The sequence below is a fragment of the Aplysia californica genome, unplaced genomic scaffold (genome assembly GCF_000002075.1).
Source record: "Aplysia californica isolate F4 #8 unplaced genomic scaffold, AplCal3.0 scaffold00006, whole genome shotgun sequence".
Lineage (NCBI taxonomy): Eukaryota > Metazoa > Mollusca > Gastropoda > Aplysiida > Aplysiidae > Aplysia > Aplysia californica.
This window is the reverse complement of record NW_004797276.1, coordinates 397,533-410,193: the sequence shown is the minus strand read 5'-3', so window position 1 is coordinate 410,193 and position 12,661 is coordinate 397,533.

Sequence of the window (12,661 nt, the reverse complement as noted above, 5' to 3'; positions counted from 1 at the left end):
GAGAGAGAGAGAGAGAGAGAGAGAGAGAGAGAGAGAGATTATACTTATAAGGAACTGGGAATAGACAAATCTATACGAATCAAGAATGTAGACATCTTCAGAGCTTTTAAAAAAAATTTAACAGAGACAAAAGCTGGGACCAATATAACATACATGATATCAGTTATGCTGCTAATGGGTACATCTCCACGGTCCAACCCATCCCTTTTTTCTAAATATTCTTTTCATCAGACTTAACCTGCAGAAAAAAAAATTGAATAATAAGCCATTAAAGACACAACACACATTTATAAATGCTTTATTATCTTTGAGTATAAAAAAACTTTCATTATGACAAAATCTACAAATGTCTTCATATTTCAGTTCTGACAAAAATTTATCAAGACACAAATTTCTCTTCAAAAATATAAAGTACAATCCACAACACAGTAGGCCTATCCTATACCACTCTCCTATAAAATATCTTAGCTTCAGTAATTACAAGACATTTTCTCTATATTACGAAGAGCTATTAACAGAATAGCACTGTTTACATTTCAATTTTACATGAAATTGGTGTCACAGCCCAGTCGCAATAAGAAATATAAATTTTATACAGCGCATTCCAATATGTACTTAAGGATCCTCGGCATACAGCACTTCCAGTCAGCTACCTCATCCAGTCACAGAATCCTCTCCAACAGCAAAAGTAAACAATTAAAACTCCCAAAGCATCTACACTTTCCAATTTAAAAAAAACAAAAGCAAAAACAAAACAATAGTTTCAGTTTCATACATTGCATTGCAAGACCCAAGCATTCGTTTTAGTATTTCATCCATTTCCATTACTGCATGACTCACACCTTCAACCAATGTATGCAACAAACCTTTTATCATAGATTCACAAAACGAAGAGACCCCACATATTCCCTGTTCCTGAATGCCCCCACTTCTGATTTTCAAAAATTCTTTTAAAGATCGCTTTTTTTTTTTTTACATTGCACACTGAGACTGTAAAATGATCAATCACAACAAAGGTAAAATAAACTTCTCAAGTCATTCTAAGTAAGAAATTTTCAGTGTTTACAATTAAGGCAAGATAATAGCCTACATGTAACAATAATAATCAAAATAATGATGATAATAATAGTAATAGTAATAATAATAATAATAATAATAATAATAATAGTAATAATAGTAATAATAGTAATAATAATAATAATAATAATAATAATAATAATAATAATAATAATAATAATAATAATAATAATGTCAATCATTTTTTGCACCTGCTCCCATGTGCACACAGCTTTCATACCATTATATGATAAAATGTAGGCCCTACTTACTGAAAAAGATACCTAACCTCGTTAACAAACATGATGAGCAGTAATCAGTAAGGACATATTTTTAAAAAACTAAAAAGAAACATAGAAAAAATGAGTTTCTTCACGCACTGACAGCTGATCCACAGCCTTCAGACACAGAACACATCAAAGATGCAAACTACAGAGCTGGCTAAATCTGCTATGCTATTTTTTATTTAAAAAATCTGCGGTATGCTAAAAATAAAATGGCTTTAAAAGAGGTCTTACAAGAACTAAATCCTTAGCAAACTTACACTAGGGGACATATGAACATTTATAAAAACATTCACTGCCTGACAGATAAATAAAGTCATGAAACAAAGTACCGGTATAGAAAGAAAACAGGTGAGAAAGAAAAAGAAAGAGAACCTGAGATAAAGATTTAGGATCACTTGCAGAACAGTAACCTTTAATGGCCTAATGCTTTCTGCATTCTCTACTTGACAGAGATATCAAGGCACTTCATATAAAATATAATTTGCCTGAAACAGATATCCATATGAAATAATCTCACACCTCATGTATGTTAATTAATGCAAAAAATACTTTAAAAGGCAATAGTAGTATACAGTACACTAGTCTGAACAAGTGAAATCTTTGATCCTTGCTAGGAATTGAATGGGTCTTTTTAAAGGCAGAGTAATTACTTCCAATGTGATATCAGACACATGGAAAATGCTAAAAGAAATAGATATTACACTCATATATATGTACAGTGGAATCCAGATAAACTAAACAGGGTTAATCCAAAAACAGCGGTAATAAGAAAGAAAATAGAAACCCCCCAATTGTTTTCCTCACTGCTTAAGCAATTTCTCTAAACGGAAGAAAATACAGCAGTCCTACAAATTTCGATTAAATGAACCCCACTGCATGTATAATACAGATGTGTGTGTGTGTGTGTGTGTGTGTGTGTGTGTGTGTGTGTGTGTGTGTGTAATTTTCTTTTCTTAATATTATAGTGTTTTTACCCTTCTGTCAACACAATTTAGATCACTTAGGAGGCTGGCTTCTGACTCTGCCTGCTAGGGCCAACCTGAGCTGATATACAATACATATTTATGAGGCATGATCAATTATCATTTTGAAACTTACACTGGAAGTACTGAGATACATATTAGCAAGGACGATGCAAAAAATTGAAAATTGGAAATTTTCCACCAGTAGCTTTTCTTGCCAATGTTCCAAATTGCACCACTTCTGATGGCATGAAATCTCAATCCAAATGATGGAACACTTTTTCACCATCACCACTACTCAAAAAGAGGAGACCACAATCATGAACAAAAACGTTCATGCTTTCTGTGTTTTGAGACAATGACGATATCATACTTAATGACGACCTCCAAAAAGACAAAACTATGATTGGAGACTATTTCCATCTTGCATGGCAGCTGAAAATTGCGCTGAAAGAAAAACGACGATTAAAGTTGAAAAGAGGTGTTCTGCTGGCATGCTTCTTCAAAACAACACCCCACCTCAAGGAGCAGAGGCAAAGCCTAAAGCTAAATAATGTGGATATCAAATTTTACCACACCCAGCTTACTTCTCTGATCTGGCTCATTCTGACCTTTTTTCTTTTTCCGAATCTAAAGAAACATCTCAACAAAGTGAAATACTTTGTTTCTGAAAGTGAAGACATTGAAGATGTAGATGACTGGTTCCAGAAATAAAATTGGGAAATTTGTCATCACAAACTTTTCAAAATCATCCACAAGCAGGAAAAATGTGATCAAGTGAAAAGAGACTATGTGGAAAAAGTATGGTATTGTTATGAAAAAAGTCTCTGCTTTTGTTCCTTCATGGTTTGGACAAAATACTTTTTGATCATCCCTCGTATATATTATGTATATAAAATATGTTTAAAAAATAAAATAAGTGTTTATGGACTCTGAAAGAAATATAAGAAGAGTAAGAAAGAGACAATCTGGCTTTCTTTTCTAGCTATACCTTCTAGCATGAAACAAAGATATTATGCAAATATTTTGGAAATCCTGCTATCTCCAGGAACATATATCACAGCAATTCAACAACAGACTATAGTACATTCAGAAACAAAACTTTTTCACACCTTAAAACAAAAACAATAATTATCATTCAAATTTTATTCTTTCATCAATTCACGCATATAAACATTAGAAGCAACTATTCACAATTCCCTACAGTGTCTACTGTGATCACCCTGCTTGTCCCTGACTTGATGCACTTGTTGCATACTGGCCTCTGCCATACCCAAAATTGAATAACAAAGTAAACATGTCATGGAAAAGCTCATGTTTTTTTATTTACAAGAGGTAAACATATGTGTCACGACACAAGAGAACTAGGCGCTTGTCAGTTTTTGGGCATATGGAGTTATTAGTACCACCATCAAGCTTATGAAAAAAATACCCATCTGTCCAGAGTAGAAGTTGAGATATTTGCAATTGAAAGAGGTGGGGTCACCTGGATTCAGCAGTAAAATAAGCAAGAAAATGGCAGCCAAAGTTTTGCGCCTTTCACAGCATGAGAGGCCTTGGAAGCCGAAAATTTTAATTTTTGTGCCTTTATCCAACGTTTTTTAGACAAATCAACACAGAAGAGTTTTCAAAAGGACGTAGAAGGAGTTGAGACAAAACAAGAAAATTTGTTTAATTGCAGAAAGCCTAGCAAAATGCCAGTTTCTTTTATTTCATCATTTTGACCAGCGCCTAATTTCACCACGAAGCCTCACATTAAGTTTAGTTTAAGTTTTAGTTCTAGTATGAGTTTCAGTTCTACGGCACTTGCAAAGCAAATAGGTCATATAAGTGCCGTCGATTTAAAAAAAAAAGAAAGGAGTTACAAAAACAACAGACGTTTGATAGGAAAGGAGGAGCAAACCACACCAGGGCACCGACCAACCACTTGAAAGGTAAACCTTGTGAATCTCCAAAATATACAGTAACGAAAACCATTTCTATTTGCTTTATGCATTGTACAGATTTGCCTATTGCAAGATGTAAATGTATCAGTTTCCCTTGACCTCAACTACATAGTCAATCAGTCTGAGATCAGTTGAAAACCAGTGTATCTCCTAGATAATCTTTTAGAATAGGCCTACAACCCCCCCCCCCAAAAAAAAAACCCAAAAAAAACAAACAAACAAACAAAACAAAACAAAACAAAAACAGGACCTATGAATTCAGTCCCGTCTACAAAACACAAAGTAAAGAACAAAGTGGGATGATTTGTATGAAGAGAACAAAGATGATACCCAGGAAGTCACAGCTGTCCAAGTTCCTCATTTAACCGAAAACATTAAAGCTCAAAAGTTCATTGAGCCTAAAATCTTTTTTTTTTTTACATTCCTGAGCCAGCTGGCCAACAAGTAAAGATTGTCAAAATCATAAAAGAGCACCCACAGCATTCAGAATTTAAGTATCAAAATATTATTTCAGTAGGCCTATCATCCTTTAGCTGTGTTTCAGGTTTTGCTTGTGTTGCAGTTTTCTGAGACATGAAAAAGCACAAGAAAGTGACTTTAAAATTAGTACACAAGGAAACTCCATAAAACAAAAGGAATGTAATGAGCAAACATTATTTTTCACTTTAAGAAACCCTCTTTCGTAAAAATAATGTGTCGATGGGAAAGGCACTTTCCACAAACTTTCCTCACTTCACCAAAGTATGAATAGGAACTCAGCCATAGACAGCAAAAGATCTTGTCAGTAGCACCTGTAAAATGGTGGCTTGACTGTATGCTTCTCAGGAAGTTGAGATTGTTTCAGAATGCTATCAGGTCTGCTGGGGTAATAATATAGGTCGTGAAGCGCACAGAGCTTGCTGTTGAGCAGGATTTTGAGCTATACCTTTGTTATTTATCTTTTATTTATTATTATTTTAAGACAAGTAGAGCATACAGTAACTGCACTTCATTTCATTTCAACTATTTATAGCCTCTCTCTTACAAAAGAAGATCCTACTCGAAAAAAAGAACTATTTGGAATTCAAGGCTAAAGTGAAAGATTTTCAAAATATTTTCAACCTACCTCAAGACACAAATAGGTCTGAATACTCAGAATAATAATCTCTCATAAAAGAAAAACAAGAAGTTTTAAAAAAGAATTATAAATTATTCAGCTGCTGGAGTTGAGTTGTATACAACAGTCATGAGCATGAAATAAATATCTCACAAAAACTGATTAATGAATTACAGAAATTGCTCATTTCTCAGAAAGCATTTCTTAGAGTGACATTTCCAGGCTCAAATAGAATCTTCTGTATCACTGGCTATGACAGCTGAAAGAGGGAGGTCTGGTTCTGAAACATACGAGCTTCGGAATTTTACAGAGTAAAATCAGACCTAAACCACTTTTTACTGAACAATAAGACAGGCACTTAGAAAAACAAAACAAATTAAGTTTTCGCAGGACAATAAATATCAGCTTATACCTCAGCTATATACATATCCTTTTTATAAAATTTGAAGCGTGCTGACAAAATGACTTATATATTTTTGTTTTTATAGTAGAGAGTTTTACGGCGCTCGCAACTGCATAAGGTCATATGAGCACCAAGGGGTGGGTGTCAACAGAGAAATCTTTACAGGGAATCCGACTTACTCTGCTCACCTCTCTAGCTTTAACAGCACAAGGTCTGCTTCGACTATCAAGGCACCCCGGAAATAGCGGGTCACAACAGTGTGACAAACAAACCAAAGAAAAATAGAAAAATGACAATAGTAAGGATTAGAAAAGAAAAAGCAGCAGTTCCCTGTTGTAGATCAAGCAGTTATGAGCGTGACATGATGAATCAGCCCATTTACAATTCTACTGTGCTTGAACAAGAAATGTTCCTCCTTTGGGAATGGCCTAAAGACACTACAGTCAGTGGCACTGCCCCGGGGGGGGGGGTAAAATTAGCCCAATGGAAATAGACACATCACTCTAATATATGTGAAGTTTTTTACAATTTATTAAAGTATGAAATAATAAAAAGCATCTTAAACTGAAAAAATGGCATCAATTGAAAATCTACAAATCTGACCCTAGTGTCCAAGAAGTAACTCATTTTGTCAGCACACCTCACAAATGCCATTATTATTATAGACATTTACATCACGTTGCCATTGACACATATTTAATAATGCCATTGATGCCAGAAAAATAACTGACTTTCACAATATCCAAAAGTTCACAAAAGACATTATACATGAAGTTTGATACAAAATATCTGCACTGCAAAGGATAGGGCCTAAGCTGGGGAAAATTAACAATTTGTAAAGGGCATATAATTGTCATTAAATATTGTGTGAGTACAATCCTTGTTTCAACACAATAAGGTTATTTAAGATGTACAACCTCTAATCTAACATCAGTCTCCAAAGGGAGGAGAGTAGAAGATCTACAGTGAGCCCCAGTTATAATAGTCTCGGATATTATAACAGGATTTCAGCTATAGCAAGCTTATACACATAATATATCCCAAAGTGTGATCTCTTATAATGTACATTATTATTGTTATAACAGGTATCCAGCTATGCTCGGCTAAAACAATGATCCAACCATCAACATAATCCTAAAACAAATGGACAAGAAAATAGAGAAAAGGGGAATGAAGCAAAACAACTATCAACATTGATGGCAACATGCACCTATGTGACCCAGGGCAGGCCTAAGATGATTGTGTACACATTTTATGCTGTGTCATACTGTGAGTTCAGGGGAGGGAAAGGGGAAAAGCTGGACCCACTTTGATGTTGAAGCAAGTCCAGTTAGTGATAGAGCGTGACCTTGATTAAGGACATCATCACATTGTCTTCCTGTTGGGTGGCGAGACTTATGGGAATTGATTGAATGAAAAGTAGGCACTACGCGCCAGATCTACCACAGATCTAAGACTATGAGTGTCCTTTTCCCAAACATGGTAACTACTCGATTCTAAACAGTTATAAGCACACAGAGCATTTTGTAGACTTCCTAGAGCATGTATATGAGCCCTTGCCAATAGGTGGGGAGTTCTTTATACACCTTACAAAATCCCTTCCTATTCCAATAAAAATGGTTCAACAGCTTTGAAATTTGTATATGTTGTGCTTAATATAATGTTTCAGCTATGGGAGCATAGAAATAGCAGTCCAGGCATCAGAAGGAATCTTACAAATATTTTCAGTTCTGAAATCAATGTATTTTTAGTTTTAGAACACAAAACATGAAGCGTTAAGTTCGTACTTTTTTGTCGTCAAGTTCAACAATGAAATAAACGCTGAGAAACTCGTCCTTCTACTTTTAGTAACTTTTACACTTTTACAATCATAACTACATTATTTGTGGAGCTATATCAGGAATAATGATATTTGTAGCTGTTGTTTCTTTGTGAGCCTTCTAGATTTTCATTTCCAAGCATAACTCGTGTAGTCATTTCGCAAGGTAACTTCGATTCCCGTGACTTCATTTCTATCAGCCATTTTGGGGCACTGGAAAGAGCATAATAATAAATAATACCGTTCAATGTTTACTCTCTGCCCTGACTGATTCTGAGGCTATGACCATGAGAAATTTTGCAGTAAATGGAAATCCCGTGACGCTTAGTGCTCTGTCATCATTAAAATTTGTTATGCTCGAAAGAACCAATAAAAAAAACTAGAAATAATAGGGGAGAAGGAACGTACATTGTTCCTGTCGATCCATTCAAAGCGTATTGTTGTACAATGTAAGACAACCAGAAGAATAACGATGGATGAGACGAATTCATTTAAGTTTTTTTTAAGTCGTCATCAAATCTTAACATGTTATGCTTGAAAAAAGCTGTTATGTCCGAAAAATGTTTCCCTCCATTTAATTAAATTTAAACCAAGTAATTGTTAACATTGCACTGCATTCCAATGGTCAAGTAGTGGTAGATCTAGATGCAACCACATACTGTGCTTGGCTAGATGTCAACGAGAGGGGAAAATTTGATATAAATTTAAGATATAAAGATATTAGGTATTTTGCATAGAGTCATAGTAAAATGAGAATTAAGCGGCATTTTTTCACAATTAGCATGCATTATGAGTCAAACTGAATCTCCTGAATCTTTGCTTGCCAAAATTTTCAAAAAAATGAATTAAAATGTGAAAATGGAAAGGTCTTTCATTTCTTTTGGACATAACTATGATGACATAAATACGAACACAAAAACATTCAGAATTCCTTTTTTCTGTGAATTTATATAGGCCTATGCTGTTCATGTTTATGTGAGAAAATTAAAGTAATGAGAAAACTATTAAAATAATTTTATGTAAGTAAATTACTTTTCAGGGTATAGTTCATTTTGTGTCATCATGGTTATGTTCGAAATATATTTGATATTTTGCAGAGATCATAGTAAAACGTGAATAAAGTGGCATTTTTTCATCATTAACATCCATTGTGAGTCAAATTGAATCTTCTGAATTGTTGTTTGCCCAAATTTTCACAAAAGAAATTAAGACATATATAAAAACGGAAAGCTTTTCATTTCTTTCAGACATAACTATGACACAAATGCAAACACAATGGCATTCAGAATTTCTTTTTCCTATGATCCTCACCATCTTATATACTCTTCATCCTTATGTTTGAAAATTAAAGCAATATGAAAAATGTTAAATAGCTTTGTATGTTCAAATTCTAAAAAAACGTGTCACCATAGTTATGTTGGAAAGAATTTGACTTGATGTTATGTAACGCCAGACACAGCTTAGTACGCAATCTGTAGGTCAGTCAATACATGTTTTTGTAGGAGGAGATATACATGAATAGAAAAATTCAAGTAAAACCGAAATATTAAAAACTTTATCATCAACCCTCTATGCTACATTTTAGGTACCCACCTATTGGCAAAAGGTCATATGTGCATATAAATGAAAACATTATTATTATTAGTAGTAGTAGTAGTAGTAGTAGTATAATAGATATTAACCATGCATCTCTAATTATGTCTAGGCACCTTCCATGAGACAAAGATCGAACTGCGAAAAGGAAGATAAAGACGAGGAGAAAAAAATGTCACTAAAAAAAAGTAGCACTAACTGAGGAGTTGGAAGTGGGTAATCTATGTAATAAAAGTGATCCGATCGGTTCACCATTAGTTATAGTGTACGTAAACGTTATCCCCATTTACAGCAGGGTTCGGCTATAACTATAACAGGGATACCACAGTCCTGATATAGCCAGAGACCATTCTACATCATTCACACATAAGTATAACGTCACTCATTGCCCAACGCTTTATCAAAAATTTTGAATCGGCCCCTCATGCTGTGGACGGGCCGTCATAATTCATTCACCTGTCGTTATTCTTAGTCCCTCCAATGAATGTTTACCCAAGTTGACCAATGGGTAGGCCTAACAATAAATTTTCAACTACTGGTGAGGGTAGCGTGATCTGTCATAACCTATAAGCCCCGTCCACAACTCATGCACAAATTGTGTGAGAGGTGACTGGTTACTATTTTGTTTACCTAATCTATAACAAAGTAAAAATGGACTTTGACGTTTGTTAGAATCATATTAACCTACCGTATAATATGCCATTGGTGAATCCTACATCATGACCTTAACAATATCCTACATTGTCGAGTAACTACAGGGACGTAATCCTATCCAGTGTCTTGTAATAGAAACCCACTGATGGTTTTAGTTATTTCCCGTGAACAATTATCCCAATTACCCATAAAGCTTTTGTTTTTTACAGACCTACTTCCTCCCTCATGTCGTACTGTTAGAGCAAAGAATAAAGTGTGCTTTTCTATGAGCAGACTCGCATTCTTCCTTTATTTCATTATTTCCTCTGTTTACTTAAGTTCTACCACCATCAGTCCAATTATGAACTCAACAGGTTATGGACCCAGCGCCAGCATAAGGACAAGATTGTTTTTCGATGGTGATGAGAGATAATATGAACTGTGGGAGGTAAAATTCCTAGGCTTACTGAAATTTCAAGGCTTAGATGACATCCTAACTGGACTAGATGAAGACCGGCAAGTGGACGCTGTGAAGAACAGTAAAGTTTTCACTGAGATATTTCAGGTCTTGGACGACAGATCCCTCTCCCTGATCATTCAGGATGCCAGGGATGATGGGAGAAAGTCTACAGGTTTTGAGGGCTCATGACAAGCCCACAGGAAAACCGAGGGTGATAACCCTCTACACGTAGCTCACTTCTCTTCAGAAGTCAGAGAAAGAATCCGTCACTGACTACATCATAAGAGCGGAGACCACGGCAGCGGCACTTCAAGATGCAGGTGAGACTATCAGTGACAGTCTCCTGATTGCCATGGTCCTGAAAGGTTTGCCTGGAGAGTTCAAATCCTTCACGGCAGTTATCACACAGAATGACTCTATGAAATTTCCAGAGTTCAATGTGTCCCTCAGAAACTTTGAGGACACGGAAAAGATTTAATGGGACCCACTACCACTGGCATCATCAGTACTGCAGGCTGCTGCAAAGCCAATGATGAGGAAAACCAAATTCTGGTGCCAAAACTGCAAGTCACCTTCACACGACAACAGCTACTGCAGAAAGACACAGCAGCATCATAAACCAACAACAACCAACTTTGCAGCAAAGGCCAGATGGTGTGAGAAGGTTCGCTTGTTCTCCGAGTGGTGGCGACTCGTGTGCTAGTTTTACAATGGCACTCGGTCTTCATCGTCTTACTTACATAATTTTTCATTTATTTTACCCTCGCACAAAATTAGCAACGAAAAGAAAGCTAACCATAAAAAAACAACAAACCAACAAAGCAACAACACAAAACACCTTTCTTACATCACCCACCCCCCTTTAAAAAACAAAACAAAACCCCCTTTGAATTAGCCTTATGGCAGTCTAAAGCCCGAGATCAGCCCCAGTTTGGACCTCGGAAGAGTTTGTTTTCCTCATTTTGATCAGTCCTGCTTAAGATGGCCACCTGTATATGGCCCCTTTTCTCCATGACAATGGGTGACCGTTTTACACAGATTTGACTGTACATATATTATATATATACACACAGTCAAATCTGTGTAAGACGGCCACCCTTTGTCAAGGAAAAAAGTGGCCGTATAAGACAGGTGGCTGTCTTAGGCAGGACTGATCAAGAGGAAGAAAAGAAACCATTCCCATCTGAAGTCCCGATCGAAAGTAGCCGCACTGTTGTTGTTTTTGTTGTTGTTGCTGGTTTGTATTTTGTTTGTTATTTTTATTTTGTTGCTGATTTTGCGCAAGGGTGACAATAAAACGAAATGCATCACACAAGGAAGACCGAGTGCCATGTTAAAACAAACACATGAGTCGCCACCACTCGGAGAACGAGCGATGCTTCTGTCGCAAGTTCATTTTGACGTCCATTGTTACTTTGTTACAGACTGCGTAAACAGTGACTACTCATCTCACGAATGATTTGTGTATGAGTTCTGGGCGGGGCTTATGGGTTATGAGGGATCACATGCTTACCTCACCAGCAGCTGAAAATTGGTACCTATTGGTCAACAGTGGGAGGGGCCTACGCACCATGATCGGTTGGAGGGACTACCTAACAACAACGACAAGTGATTGGATTATGACAGCTCACCCACAACGTCAGGGGCCAGTGCACAATTTATGACAAAACGTAATGGAGTCACTAAAGTGGCCGTCTAAGACAGGTGTTATTGCTTAGTGTGATAGGGGTTGTGTGTTCAAATAACGTGGCCGCAGCCGCATTGGACAGGTGCCCGTTTTACACGGTTAAATTATATAGAAAAAACGCAAGGGGGGAAATGGATAGTGGCCGTTTGTGTATATATATATTGATATATATATATATATATATTTATATATATATATATATATAAATATCTATATATACTCTGTGCGTGTGTGTGTTGTGTGTGTGTATGTGTGTGTGTGCGTGTGTGTGTGTGGTGAAATCAGGCGCTTGTCAAAGTAATGAAATTATAGAAAACAGCATTTTTCCGACATTTAGCCATTTTCATTGAATTTTTGTTTTATGGCTCAAAGCCTTTCATCTCCATTTAAAAATGCATTTCTGTATGGATTTTACTAAAAAAAAAAAACGCTGTTTAAAGGACAAAAAAAAAAGTAAATTTGCAGTTTCCAAGGACTCTCAAGCTATGGAATTCACCAAACTTTGGCGACCGCTATTTCTCTAATTGTAGCTCTGAAACTGGGCGACCCACATCTTTTTTAATTGCGAATATCTCAACTTTTGTTCAAGATGATGGGTATCTTTTCTTTCACTAAAAGCAAGAAAATGAAGAAGCTTAAGATGATACCAATAACTCCACATTTCCTAAAAGTGATGAACGACTGATTCCACCACGTTGTAACACAAATATATAAAAATA